Source organism: Mercenaria mercenaria, chromosome 18 (assembly GCF_021730395.1).
Source record: "Mercenaria mercenaria strain notata chromosome 18, MADL_Memer_1, whole genome shotgun sequence".
NCBI classification, from domain to species: Eukaryota; Metazoa; Mollusca; class Bivalvia; order Venerida; family Veneridae; genus Mercenaria; species Mercenaria mercenaria.
Genome location: NC_069378.1, coordinates 49,200,631 through 49,215,565, shown reverse-complemented (window position 1 = coordinate 49,215,565; position 14,935 = coordinate 49,200,631).

Genomic DNA, 14,935 nt, shown 5'->3' with positions numbered 1-14,935 from the left:
CCCTCTGAATAATGAATGGTATTGCCAAAATTGAATGATGGACCAGTCCATTTTAGTTTAAGGTCAATGGATTTTATATAAAAAGAGTCATACGACAGTTTGAGTGATGGTATATTCGTGAATGCTAACTACTTCCTTACTTCCAGAAGGATACCAATGAACATTCATATACATGTACATGCTCAACTTACGGTGAAGATGTATGTGACAATATTTTAGAGTTCTTAGCCCTTGTATTTAGACACGCTACATAATGTGCATGAAAGATTGTGGCGTGAACAACTTTCGCAGTATAAAATGGATTTTAATGAAACTTCATACACATCCGATTCACCATTTAATATAGATGTATGCCAAGTATTTAAAGTGTAAGTTGAAGTGTTACATGCTCACTGAATAGGACAATATGTGTACACAGCTTTATTGTACAGGTCAATCAAGGACCATCCTTGCATCAAATGCAAAACAAACAAAAAAACTGTGCTTAAAAGTGGTAACTGTACAAGTATGAAATTACAACATATTTAATTGTCATAAACAAGGAGCCACATCAAGTCTTTGCTCACGTAGAGGGCCATTTAACCTTTAGCCTGCTGGCGATGAGTGATTCTGCCTTTGCGATCAGTGCAGGCCATGTCTGTGCAGGCTGATCATGGTCTGCACTGTTCGCTATTCAGTCAGTAAATTTTAAGTGAACACCCCTATGAATAGTAAGTGGTACTGCTCAATTCAATGATGGAGCAGTCCATTTTAGAAAATTAGCAGGGTAAAGGCTAGGAGTATTATGTCTGGATTTTTATTCATAAATTTTCATATCAACAGAGGCTATAAACAAATCAAAACACTATTGCTTTCCATATATAAATACTCCTTTATTCTGTATAAATCTGAATAAATTACATTTCTTTATAAATAACTCGATTACAAATGCAAATACCAAATTCATATAACAGAAAAATGCAGTAACAAAGAGAAAATGTATACACAACAAGACATTTGATAACTCGTGAAAATATCAATACATACGAGAGACTGAAAAATCTTTAACACTACTGGGGACCATCCACACTTAAGCCAGACATTCTAGCTCATACAGCAAGGCATTATAAGAGCATCCTTATACTAAGAAACCATATGAGGATAGTCCTTCTGTATCTTAAACAGCTCTTTCCACTCTATGCTGCAAAATCAGCTATTTTCATGAGGCTAAAACCTCTATTTTCAAAATTAGAATAAATTTAAAAGGTAGAATAATGGCCATGTAATTGGTCCACACCTGACATTTATAAGAGTACATGTATTTATAACTTTCACCAGTAATTATTTTTGTGAAGACATTAAAAGGGTTTTTTTTTGGTTTTTTTTTTTTATCAAGCAAATATTAAAATTTTACAATAAATTACTCATTTATACATTGTATCTCTAAATGAAAAAAAAAAAAAAAGTAATAAACCTTCATAATCATTTCAGTACATTGAAGCACATTTATATGACATTACACACTCACTATAAGATTTTTACAAGCCAATATGGTAAAGTACAGGTACCGAAAGTTCAATAAAATCATTTTTGAAATGAAAATAAAAACATTAACTTGTGCAAATATACCATGACTGAACAATAACAAACATATAATCAAGTGCTTACTGTTGTGTACAGGATATTATTTTCTTTCATAAAGACACTTACTAAATAAACAATGATTTGTGAAATTCACACGAGATTGAAATAAGCAAATTCCATCCAGAATCTAAAAAACAAGAGGGCCATGATGGCCCTATATTGCTCATCTGTTTTCATTGCACTTGAGGACAAGAATGTCATCAGAAAAAATATCTAAGTCCAAAGGACAGGAACAACAAAGGGAAGAAATTAAACCAAAAAGAAAAAAAATCTTACAAGGTACAGATATGTCAAAATACACCTAAAAATTGGAGGTACCATCCATGTTATACCACAGAAAAGTGGTCTCGGTTTTTCCCTACGGCCAATAATAAAAAAGTTACTAAAAACAAGCTATTTATAGTAACTTAACCCTTTCCCACACGGATACGTTTATCACCGTATCTATCGATTACCGAACAGAAACGTATTGACCCGAGTCTATCGGTTCCCCGATAGAAACGTATTATACCGATTAACGGCCATTTGAACAGAATCGTTTTATCCCGTGTCTCATAATCAATCGCTTTATTTTCGTTCTTTTCCTAAAGAAACAACTTCCGGATGTTTACTAACTCAAAATATGGGATTTCGTCATCATTATTTACGTACAAGATCATGTGGTTACTATTTAAATTTATCGAGTACTTTGCAAAGAAAGACACCGGGGTTTTTTCCTACATGTGCACGACGCTACGTCATGGAAAATTACTGAGAAAACTGCTTGCAACTGGCCGGTTCGCGGGCTTTCCTCGTTCTAAAAATAACAACCATTTAACATCAAAGTATTTTTAAATGTGTTAGGTCATGAAGGTCACGCGTGATACATGCGGATTTCCCCTAAACAACAATTTGTGTATACGATGGCTTGGAATTTATGGCCTTACATAACGGGAAGTGTTAATCAAAACAGAAGGACCGCGGCTTTCAAATATTTTATGACACCCCAAGAGTTAATTGCTGCGGAAGTCACCCGTGATGTACCGACGTTTGATCATCAAAATATTACATAATATTATCGTAAAATTTTTAATTTTTAGCACAAGAATACTGTAGTCGGTTACGAGTCTCGATCTCAGCGATCTTTTTGCACTTTCAGAAATTTTATGATCCGTTATTTTTGTAGTGTTATTCAGTTTGATGGTCGTCTTTTTTTTATATAATTACTTACCGATTCCGATTCGGAAGATAAGTCTATTAACTATAAATCAAACTTTCAAGCATCAAAATGAAATTGTATATGAATTTCAATGTGAAAGTAATCCAAAACAGAATTTTATGCCTAAAAATATATATTCCCGTACTTTAACACTTTATATCTTCGAAACTCAAAGAGAAACTACAATAAATTTTGTATCATCGGAAAGAGAATTTAAATTGCTATAAACTTTATATTGACAAAAATAATGTCAAACTTACAGAAAATATTAAAATAATGACATTTTTAACATAAGTGTGTGTAATCACAAAATAATGCCAACACCTCTGTTCAGATAAGACAGTCACCTTTATCAGCCATATACCGATTATTGATTATTGATTATCACTTATCAGTGTTATGTAAAAGAGGTTACTTTGGCTTCTGTTCTGTGTGGTAAAGGGTTAATGGGAAGTAATTAAACAAAAAAAAAATGACTGTAAGTTAACAAAAGAAGGATCTGCCAAATAAATCTGTTGACATAAATGAAATTTCAGATCAGTATCTTCATTAGTTACGGAGATACACCCATTTTAATTTGAAATAAAGGGAGGTAATTTGACATAAAATCAGTCCATTGTTATCTACCCTCATTAACTCGGTCCAACTAATGACAATAATGAAATTTCAAATAAGTCCTATAAGTACTTACTGACATAAATCCATTTTGATTACAATCAGAGGAGGTAATCAGATATAAAATAACACTGGAACCTACAAATGGATCTGATTTGTCATGGAATCCAAGATTTATTGTTGTTGAAGATATTTTGGAAGTTTGTATAAAATAAAACCATAAATGAAGTCTCTATATGGCTGCAAAAGCCAAAATAGCCAATTTTGGACCTTTAAGGGGCCATAACTCTGGAACCCATGAAGGAATCAGGCCAGTTCAAGAAAGGAACCAAGATCTTGTGGTGATACAAGTTTTGTGCAAGTTTGGTTAAAATCATATCATAAATGAAGCTGCTATTGTGCAGACAAGGTCAAAACAGCTAATTTTGGCCCTTTCAGGGGCCATAACTCTGGAATCCATTAAGGGATCTGGCCGGTTCAAGAAAGGAACCTAGATCTTATGGTAACACAAGTTTTGTGCAAGTTTGATTAAATTCAAATCATAAATGAAGCTGCTATTGTGCAGACAAGGTCAAAATAGCTAATTCTGGCCCTTTCAGGGGCCATAACTCTGGAACCCATAATGGAATCTAACCAGTTCAAGAAAGGAGCCAAGATCTTATGGTGATACAAGTTTTGTGCCAGTTTTGTAAAAATCAAATTATAAATAAAGCTGCTATTGTGCAGACAAGGTCAAAATAGCTAATTTTGGCCCTTTCAGGGGCCATAACTCTGGAACCTGTAATGGGATCTGGCCAGTTCAAAAAAAGAAACGAGATCTTATGGTGATACAAGTTGTGTGCAAGTTTGGTTAAAATCAAATCATAAATGAAACCACTATCGTGAAGACAAGAAATTGTTGACGCACGGACACACGAGACGCACAGACACACGGACTGACGACGGACGACGGGTGATCACAAAAGCTCACCTTGTCACTATGTGACAGGTGAGCTAAAAATACAAGCTTTTTCCTTTAGTTAAAAATAGTTCAGAATGACCAGAGCTCAAACATCATGTACTTGAAATTAGTATATATATCCCAAACATTACTTGTTGTTGAAAAAAAAAGACACTTTTTAGGAGTTCAGGTGTGAAAGAATTACATCAAATGTGCTGTGTCCCTTGCAATAATTTATTTTAATACCTTGACAACAGGACTCCAAACAATGATTTTTTTAAGAGAAAGTCAGCATTTGATATACTTGTTTATACTTTTGATTGTAACACGACATTTGCCAAATATTTGTAGTTATTTTTTTTTGTGGGTTTTCTTTCCCAGCCTGTCCCCATGATGTTTGGCACTGCGATGTAATAATCATGACCATGAAAACAATGATTTTGATGCACATAAACACAAAGTTTCACTTTTTTTTGTCTTTGACTTACTCGGACCATGTTATAATAAATGGTATAACACAGATCTCTAAATAGCACACAGAAGACTAAGAATGTCAAGTGTGATTGTCCTTCTCTACCATACACAATCATAGTTTCAACAAACAAATCAATAACTAAGCACTTCCATTAGATTCTCTACAATAAAAAAAAAATACTCTAGGCAAACAAAGATTTCTCTGAATACATGCAAACAACTTACAGTGAAACACACACTGCTTAACATTGCAATGGAGTCACAATGAAGTCAAAATGAGGTCACATAGCCGTTGCAATGGGGTCATAATAAGGTCACAATGAGGTTGCTATGGGGTCATAATGAGGTCACAGTGGGACATAATGAGGTCATAATGCAGACATAGTGAGGTTTCAATGGGGTCAGAATGAGGTCGCAGTGGGGTGAAAATGAAGCCAACACAGGATGCCAATATGCCAGACTTATCAGGGGGTTTCGAGAGATTCAAACGTAGCAAATATAAGGAAAATGACTGGAAACCACACACACATTGATCAATGTCTTAGCAATCACTGTTGCAGTGTAAAAATACACAGAAAAGACCACAAATAAATGAGCCACGCCATGGGAAAACCAACATAGTGGGTTTGCGACCAGCATGGATCCAGACAGGATCCATGCTGTTTGCTTTCAAAGCCTATTGCAATTAGCGAAACTGTTAGCGAACAGCATGGATCCTGACCAGACTGCGCGGATGCGCAGGCTGGTCTGGATCCATGCTGGTCGCAACGCCATTATGTTGGTTTTGTCACAATTTGTACTTGGTTATGCTTAAGAAATAATAAGTTCCCAAACGTGGTTTATCGTAGAATAACCCGAGTTTTGTTGTTGTTGTTGGATTTAACGTCGCACCAACACATGATAGGTCATATGGCGACTTTCCAGCTTTAATGGTGGAGGAAGACCAAAGGTGCCCCTCTGTGCATTATTTTATTACGAGCGGGCACCTGGGTAGAACCACCGACCTTCCGTAAGCCAGCTGGATGGCTTCCTCACATGAAGAATTCAACGCCCCGAGTGAGGCTCGAACCCTCATCGATGAGGGGCAAGTAATTTGAAGTCAGCGACCTTAACCACTCAGCCACGGAGGCCCCCACCTGAGTTTTGAGTTCTTATGCGTAAGAATATATCACGAAGGCCGTAGTCGGGTTATTCTACGATTAATCACACTTGGGAACTTATTATTTTTATTCTAACACGTCATACTAGTATCAACAGTGTCGGGAAAAAATGGTAACTACTTTTTACGACCGTGCTACACCCCTGGATTGGATGATGTCACTGCACGTGAGTTTATTGCGGAATAACCCGAGATAGATTATGCTCTGCTTGTATGTAGGTTATTTGCTGGTCATGTTATGCTGTTGGATAAACTACTGCTCAATATTCACAAGTGTTCTGTAACTTTGTGCAAGTTTGTTGTTGAAAATGAGCAAAAACAAAACAACTGGAAATACTACCACAGGAGATTAAGGTTCCTGCCCAAAAATTGTCTAAAAACTGAGTCTCTAAATAGAGTAAAACATCGAGAAGTCCTGCTGTATCACAATGCATGAAGTATCAAATTTAAATAACAAAAAAATCTAACATTATGAGTATGGGATACATTCAGATTTTATTGGCACAGGTGTCGACCACAAGCAAAAACCGGTCATAAATTCTGGGAAAGAAGTAGAAACTATGGTTGAAATATTTTTGAGGTCCTTGAGTGTGCTCACTACTAAAGACATTCCTATGTGACCTAAATATAGCAAAAAATGCACATCTAAACAATTGTGATTTCAGCAATATTATGTATCATATAAACATGTTTTGAATAAAATAATAAATCTGTTTCAAAAAAGGTAAATTCACTGTTGGGGATAACCATTGTAGTTACAAGTACAGTATCATCAGTTTGAATTTTTTTTTAAAATAGTGTAGGCCATATAAGGTTAAAGGGAACCTTGTCCTTTTACAGCAAACAACTCAAAAAAAACATATACAAAACAATATTACAGACAAAATAACCATTTCAATAGCATAACAACAACATTGCAGCTCAGAATTTTGATACCAGGAACAGTAACTGCAGGAAAAATTAATTTCCAGATTTCTTGGTAAATCACACATGTATCTACCCTGTTTGCATCTTGATTAATATTAATGACATTTCAAGTCAGAAAAATTCCCCATCATCAGCCCATGAGAAATATTGTTCACAATATTTGTTCAAATTTAATAAGCCACCTGACAAAACTGATGTTACAGTATGTTACGAAAGACAATCTGATGATTCAATGCGACCTCACTAAATTTATAATTTAAGAATTTTGCCTAATGGCAAAGAAAGCATCTGTCTTAGTGTGGAAGGAGTTGGACACACAAGATTTCAGGACTTACGGATGGACAGACTGACAGCAGCAATGCTAGAGGCCCCACATAAATGTGTGGGGGCATTAAAATGAATATATAACTTTTACATGTACATGTACATTAACCAGTGATAGTTTTTTATCATAATTATTGCAACTTTGACGAAAGTTATGAAAAGTGGGTGTACATTTTAGATTCAATTCAGTTTAGTTACTTTTAGCATATAGCTAATAAGGATGCATGTAAAACTAAAGTTGCATTTAAGTAATATGTAAATGAAATATCAGTAATTGCAAAACATTTTAAATAGAAACAAGAGCACCGCCTTGCGGGTGCTGACGCTCATCTGAATTTTTTTGTATAATAGAAATATTGTCCTACCCATGATTTTCTAAGTCTAAAAAGGGCCATCACTCTTGCAAAAAGCAGGATAAAGTTATGTTTCTTGATGTACAGTGTCCACTTATGATGGTGAAAAACTGTTGCAAGTTTTAAAGCAATAGCTTTAATAGTTTATGAGAAAAGTTGACTTAAACATAATATTCAACCAAGAAAATGATTTTTCTAAGTCCAAAAGGGGCAATAATTATTGCAAAAAGCAGGATGGAGTTATGTTGCTTGCTGTACAGGGTCAGCTTTTGATGGTGAACAAGAGTTGCAAGTTTTAAAGCAAGAGCTTTGATAGTTTAAGAGAAAAAGTTGACCTAAACATAAAACTTAACCAAGAAATCTGATATTTTCTAAGTCCAAAAGGGGCCATACATCTTGCAAAAAGCAGGATGGAGTTATGTTTCTTGCTGTACAGGGTCAGCTTATGATGGTGAACAAGTGTTGCAAGTTTTAAAGGAATAGCTTTGATAGTTTAGGATAAAAGCCGACCTAAACATAAAACTTAACCAAGAAAACTGATTTTCTAAGTCCAAAAGGGGCAATAATTCTTGCAAAAAAGCAAGATGGAGTTATGTTTCTTGATGTACAGGGTCTGCTTATGATGGTGAACAAGTATTCCAAGTTTCAAAGCAAAAGCTTTGACAGTTTAGGAGAAAAGTTGACCTAAACATAAAACTTAACCAAGAAATCTGATATTTTCTAAGTACAAAAGGGGCCATAAATCTTGCAAAAAGCAAGATGGAGTTATGTTTCTTGCTATACAGGGTCAGCTTATGATGGTGAACAAGTATTCCAAGTTTCAAAGCAATAGCTTCGATAGTTTAGGAGAAAAGCTGACCTAAACATAAAACTTAACCAGGCAACGCCGACGCCGACGCCGACAACCGCTCAAGTGATGACAATAACTCATCATTTTTTTTCAAAAAATCAGATGAGCTAAAAATACGACTGCCTGTAAAGTATGAAAATGAACACATAAAGTGTAAGCACTAAATGCAATTTTGATGTATTTCAAATGACTAGTTTTCATCTGAGATTCAAACTATTACAGAACATTTCTGTTGATAATTTGTTGGGTTTAATGTCGCACCGACACAATTTTAGGTCATATGGCAACTTTCCAGCTTTAATGGTGGAGGAAGACCCCAGGTGCCCCTTCGTGCATTATTTCATCACGAGCGGGCACCCGGGTAGAACCACCGACCTTCTGTAAGCCAGCTGGATGGCTTCCTCACATGAAGAATTCTATGCCCCAAATGAGGTTTCGAACCCACATCGATGATGGGCAAATGGTTTGAAGTCAATGACTCTAACCACTCGGCCACGGAGGCCCCCCATTTCTGTTGATCTACCTTTGTAAGGCATGGTCTCTATTGTTTGTTTGTATACAGTTACAACATCACTATCATAGAACTTAAGGAGAGCAGTGGTCTAGTGGTTAAGGTGTTGCCGTTCAACCTGGGGGTCGTGTGTTCCAGCCCCACAGGGGTCACGACCATGCCTTCTTATACGACACCAGTACTGGCTTTTCCAAGAGGTGGACTCGAGAGTGGTTCAAATAAGCTTGAAGCTTTCATCACAATCAAGCTGAAACAAGAGCTCGTAGAACACGAAATGCCCCCCTTGATGCATTCAGTAATCGCACAAGGAACAGAAATTATTTGGTCACTGTACACAAAATTTCTACTGTTCTGGGTCAATGTGACCTTGACCTTTGACCTCAGAATTAATAGGTGTCATCTGCTGGTCATGATCAACCTTCCTATTAAGTTTTGTGATCCTTGGCCCAAGCATTCTCAAGTTATCGTCCGGAAACGGTTTAACTGTTCAAGGTCAATGTGACCTTGACATTTGGCATACTGACCTCAAAATAAACAGGGGTCATCTGCTGGTCATAATCAACTTGCATGATCCTAGGCCCAAGCGTTCTTGAGTTATCATCCGGAAACCGTTTAACTGTTCCGGGTCACTGTGACCTTGACCTTTGACCAACTGACCTCAAAGTCTATAGGGGTCATCTGCTGATCATGGTCAACCTCCCTACCAAGTTTTGTGATCCTAGGCCCAAGCGTTCTTAAGTTATCATCCGGAAACCGTTTAACTGTTCTGGTTCAATGTGAACTTGATCTTTGACCTATTGACCTCAAAATCAAAAGGGGTCATCTGCTGGTCATGACCAACCTCCATATCAACTTTCACAATCCTAGGCCCAAGCATTCTTGAGTTATCATCCGGAAACCGTTTAATTGTTACAGGTCACTGTGACCTTGACCTTTGACCAACTGACCTCAAAATCAATAGGGGTCATCTGCTGGTGATGACCAACCTCCCTATCAACTTTCATGATCCTAGGCCCAAGTGTTCTTGAGTTATCATCCGGAAACCGTTTAACTGTTTCAGGTCACTGTGACCTTGACCTACTGACATCAAAATCAATAGGGGTCATCTGCTGGTCATGACCAACCTCCCTATCAACTTTCATGATCCTAGGCCAAAGTGTTCTTGTGTTATCATCCGGAAACCGTTTAACTGTTTCAGGTCACTGTGACCTTGACCTTTAACCTACTGATCTCAAAATCAAAAGGGGTCATCTGCTAGTTATGACCAACCTCCCTATCAACTTTCATGATCCTAGGCCCAAGCGTTCTTGAGTTATCATCCGGAAACGGATTGATCTACATACCGACCGACCGACATCTGCAAAACAATATACCTTCCTTCTTCGAAGGGGGGCATAATAAATTAGTATAAACTAAATAGTTCTAACAAAAACATTCCTTGTTCTACTATTCTAACAAAAAAAATTTATGAACTTCCTGCATATGGATATGTATAAAACCTAATATATTAATGTCCCACGTTAACTTAGATCACACAAATCAATAAATAAATTAATACAAATTTTGTTCTATTTTGTACATGAGAGAATGAAAAACACAATAAATTGTCTGATCTAACACTTTTGAACATTAAGCAGGGTTTTGCATATAAAACAGATCTAATAAATATTTTGATTTTAAGATAAAATCTGGTTAAATTCCTATATGAACTAGAGATGCTTTTGAGAAAAGCGCATGTCTCCCACAACTGCCTAATCATCTAAATAGTATGTCAGTCTTTATATACTGTTTACTTAATCCATATGTGCATGCGCTTTCTTGACACCAAAAGGACACCTATACTACTAGAAGTATAGGCGCCGGTTTAGGGGTAAAACTGCGCAAGAAATCTGAGTATTTTTGGTAAATCAAGGGTCATAATTCCGAAGTGCCTAGGCCGATTTGGCTAGTTATCGAACTTGGCCGAGCAGTAATTGGCAGACACATTTTGTTGAAGTTTGGTGAAGATTGGATGAGAAATGTTCGATTTAGAGTGCGGACAAGCTTTGTGACAGACACACAGACACACACACAGACTGGAGTAAATCAATTTATTTTATGTTTTCCAGTGAATTATAGAGTTTTCTCAGTGAAATAAAAGTGATAATCCACAGTTTTGAAACAGTAGATTATCATTTTTATTTTTCACTGCTTTTGCCGAACTAGTTCCGGTCCTCCGTCGCGACTGAAGTCAAATTGTATACCCAGCGTTACGAATACCGGGGACCATAATGACGATGACGTCGTTAAAATGACGTCATTTGTGTTATGCTTTCTGTTGATCTCTCCCGCGATTTTTGATATTTTATAAATTGCGTAACAAAAGTAAAGTATTACACATAAAATAAAAAGAAAATTTGTTTGTGTCAGTGAAATATCAATTTTATTTCACTCGTGAGCACCCAAAAAAGTCATTTTCACTCGTGGCTACGCCACTCATGAAAATATCAGTTTTTGATGCTCACCTGTGAAACAAGAGCTGTCGGATGACAGCGCGCTCGACTATTCGAAGAATTGATTGAAGAATGGGGTCAAAATATTTCCATAGATTTTCAGACTAAACAAAAAAATGAATTAAGCAAAAAATGTTCCTGTATTTGTGGATTTCGATTAGTCTTGCACTAAATGGCAAAGTGTGACCATGATGGCAAATATGTTAAGTTATACATTAGGAAAAACATGGATTTATATGAAAAATTTAACTAATTTCCAAGTCCAAAAAGGGTCATAATTCAGTCAAAATAGTTGACAGAGTTATGTACTCTTGCCTACAGATGAAAATCATGTTGATAAACTAGTGTTAAAAGTTTCAAAGCCACAGTTCAAATAGTTTTGACAAAATGCTGACTTGTAAGAAAAACTGAACAAATTTCAAAGTCCAAAAAGGGCCATAATTCAGTCAAAATAGTTGTCAGAGTTATGTACTCTTGCCTACAGATGGAAATCATAATGATAAACAAGCGTTTAAAGTTTTAAAGCCATATGTCAAATAGTCTTGACAAAACATGGACATACACAAAACAGAACCAATTTCCAAGTTCAAAAAGGGCTATAATTCAGCCAAAAAAGACAAGAGAGTTACGTACTCTTGCCTATTGATAGAGACTATTATACTGAACAAGATATATAAGTTTCAAAGCCATATGTCAAACACTTTACACAAAATATAAACTGGTACGAAAAACTTAACCAAGATTTCTAAGTCAAAATGGGCCATAATTCAGTCAAAATGCTTGATGGAGTTATGTACTCTTGCCTACAACTGGACATTGTGATGGTAAACAAGTGTTGAAAGTTTCAAAGCTTTATCTCAAAAGACTTTGTCAAAATGTGGACTGGTACAAAAAACTTAACCAAGATTTCTAAGTCAAAAAGGGGCAATAATTCAACCAAAATGCTTGATGGAGTTATGTACTCTTGCCTACAACTGGACATGGTGATGGTAAACAAGTGTTGAAAGTTTCAAAGCTTTATCTCAAAAGACTTTGTCAAAATATGAACTGGTACGAAAAACTTAACCAAGATTTCTAAGTCAAAAGGGGCCATAATTCAGTCAAAATGCTTGACAGAGTTATGTACTCTTGCCTATAACTGGACATGGTGATGGTGAACAAGTGTTGAAAGTTTCAAAGCTTTATCTCAAAAGACTTTGTCAAAATGTGAACTGGTACGAAAAACTTAACCTGGGTGTGAAGCCGACGCCGACGCCGTGGTGAGTAGGATAGCTCTACTTATTCTTCGAATTGTCGAGCTAATAAAATTGATATTTCACTGAAACAAACAAATATCCTCTATATGTCTCCCACATCACTGTGTGGTGGGAGACATAATGATTTAATATACTCATTCTAACCATGAAATACCTACTTCAACATCCAATGAGCTTACTTTGTTTCGAGAAAATAAGAATATAAGCCGTGCCATGGGAAAACCAACATAGTGGGTCTGCGACCAGCATGGATCCAGACCAGACTGCACGAATGCGCAGTCTGGTCAGGATCCATGCTGGTCGCTTTTAAAGCCTACTGCAATTAGAGAAACCATTAGCGAACAGCATGGATCCTGACCAGACTGCGCGGATGCGCAGGCTGGTCTGGATCCATGCTGGTCGCAAAGCCACTATGTTGGTTTTCTCATGGCACGGCTCATATGTGTACATGTACTGTGAATCAATTTAATACCTTGACACACATTTTTGTTTGGTTTTAGCTGCTCTAAGAGTCACACTAACACAAAGACTTTTCCAGCATTTTATTGAGGAGGAAAACCTCGGGTGACCCCGTTGGGCGTTATTACATGCCCGAACAGGCACAAGGGCAGAACCACCCATCTTCCATAAGCCAGTTGGACGGCTTTCTCACTTGAAAGAATTAGGTTTTGAACCCACAGCAGCTAGAAGCAAGTGATTCAAAGTGGACGACATTAACCTCATGGCCATGGAGGGCCCACAATTTTTTTATTTTTTTTTTTGCCAAAACTGGCCAACTCATGAATTTCAAATACTGATATTACCAATGAAATGAATGTAAATTATATTTGCTTTTTGGACTATAAGTTTATAAACACAAACACGATATCAAAGAAAGTTAGTTTCTAAGGAAAAACAATAGTTTCGCAGTATATAGGCATAATTTATCCTTTTTTCCATTAAAGGAATCTAAATTTCCGAGCAAAACTATTTTGTCAATATAACAAGAGCTGTCAAAGGACAGCATTGCTTACCTTTTCAAAAGCCTTGCCACTAAAAAGAATTAAACGAATACCAAAAGACAAACAAGGGGCATAACTTTGTGACAAAAAAACTGAGTTATGGAACCTGTGCATTGCATGACAGATATTCACAGTGAACAACTGTGTGAAGTTTCAATCCATTTCGAGGCAACAGCTTAAACACAAAAACTTGACAAAAAATTGTGTGACTTAAAATGCGGTATAACATTGTGAAAATGCAGTAGAGGTATGCAACCTGTGTACACATGCCAGATCACCACAGTGAGCAAATGTGTGAAGTTTCAATCAAATCCCAATAGTGGCTATCTGGATACCAGCGTCCAAATCAAAATATAGAAGCAATAAACTGGCAACTTCCAATCATAAACAGAACGTGAAGGCTGAATGACTTCAGATGCACTGTCTTCTATCAAATCTACATGTTAAATAATTCAAGTAACACAAAAAGATGTACATACACTGCGAAATTATTAGTATTCATTGGGCACTAATTTTCATGGATTTCATCGCTGCGTCAATCAATGAAATTAAATCCCGACAAATAAGCAAGTTTTCCCTTAATTCTATCTTCTCAAATTTTCCCTTAATTCTGTCTTCTCAAATTTTCCCTTAATTCTATCTTCTCAAATTTTCCCTTTTTCCCTTAAGTCTATCTTCTCAAATGTTCCCTTAATTCTATCTTCTCAAATGTTCCCTTAATTCTATCTTCTCAAATTTTCCCCTTTTCCCTTAATTCTATCTTCTCAAATGTTCCCTTAATTCTATCTTCTCAAATGTTCCCTTAATTCTATCTTCTCAAATTTTCCCCTTTTCCCTTAATTCTATCTTCTCAAATTTTCCCTTAATTCTGTCTTCTCAAATTTTCCTTTTTTCCCTTAATTCTATCTTCTCAAATGTTCACTTAATTCTATCTTCTCAAATTTTCCCTTAATTCTATCTTTACAAATTTTCCCTTAATTCTGTCTTCTCAAATTTTCCCTTAATTCTATCTTCTCAAATTTCCCCTTTTAAATTTTCTCTTAATTCTATCTTCTCAAATTTTCCCTTAATTCTATCTTAAAAACTGGAAGTCCAAGAGTTAATATCACCATGAAATAGTTTATTTTACTAAAGCCAAAAAAGATCATGCCCACCAAATAATTTAATAAGAGGACCATGATGGTCCTGAATCGCTCACCTCTTCCCACATGA